The sequence below is a fragment of the Galeopterus variegatus genome, unplaced genomic scaffold (assembly GCF_000696425.1).
Source record: "Galeopterus variegatus unplaced genomic scaffold, G_variegatus-3.0.2 Scaffold4011, whole genome shotgun sequence".
Lineage (NCBI taxonomy): Eukaryota > Metazoa > Chordata > Mammalia > Dermoptera > Cynocephalidae > Galeopterus > Galeopterus variegatus.
This window is the reverse complement of record NW_007730122.1, coordinates 62,698-63,619: the sequence shown is the minus strand read 5'-3', so window position 1 is coordinate 63,619 and position 922 is coordinate 62,698.

The window sequence follows — 922 nt, the reverse complement described above, 5'->3', positions numbered from 1 at the left end:
GCCCCTATTTATTCGTCGGCTCGGACACCAAGGCCGGGCCTACTGGGGGCCCGGACAACCGCGGGGGCCGCCCGGACCGCCGGCCGGAAGGACGCGCCCCCCCACACCCGCCCCGCCCCTGGGCAGGTCCCCCACCCTGCCCTGTCGCATCCTGTCTCCAGAGCTGGCACCTGGGGCTGTGCTGCTGGAACTGTGTCAAGGGAGCAGAGCGAGATTAAAGTGTGAGAAAGGAGACGCTCTTCCCCTAGACCTGAATGACTGAACGGGGGGCTGGGCCCCTCTGTCTCCAGTGTACCTGTCCTTTCCTAAAGCCAGGGTAGGGGGATGCCCTGCACGCCCGACAGGCCCCTTTCCTGACAGCCTCCACATCTACTTGGTACCTGGGCCTGGCAACCCCGCACAGCCCCTGCCCCCACAGGATCGGAGGATCGGGGTGGGGGGTGGAGGGCATCTCCCAGGTCTTAGGATCGTCTTTTGTTGGGGGAGAGTGCTCAGGATCTTGATGCCCGCTCGAATCTCTTATGGAACATGCATTCCTCACCCTCGGCTCTGGCACGAGTTGGGGAAATGTTCAGTAAACGTCTAAATGGGACATCCACGCCTAGTGATAAGCGCCGTGCGGAAAATACAGTGGTGTGTTGGTTTCCGGGCATGCTGTTTAGGTCCGTGGTCAGGGAAGGCCTCTCTGAGGAGGTGGCATTTGCACATAGAACAAAATGACAAAGAGGAGTCATCCTTGAAGAAAGCTGGACGAGGCCAATCTCAGGCCTAGGAACAGCCAGTGCCAAGCCCGGAGGTGGAGCCAGCTCGGAGTGTTCCTAGAACAGGAGGCCGCGGGGGGAGGGGAGTTGGCAGCGGCTGACGGCCGCCCTGGCTCCATTTCCCGGAGGAAGATGCTGAGGCCACCGCCTCCTGCGGGTCA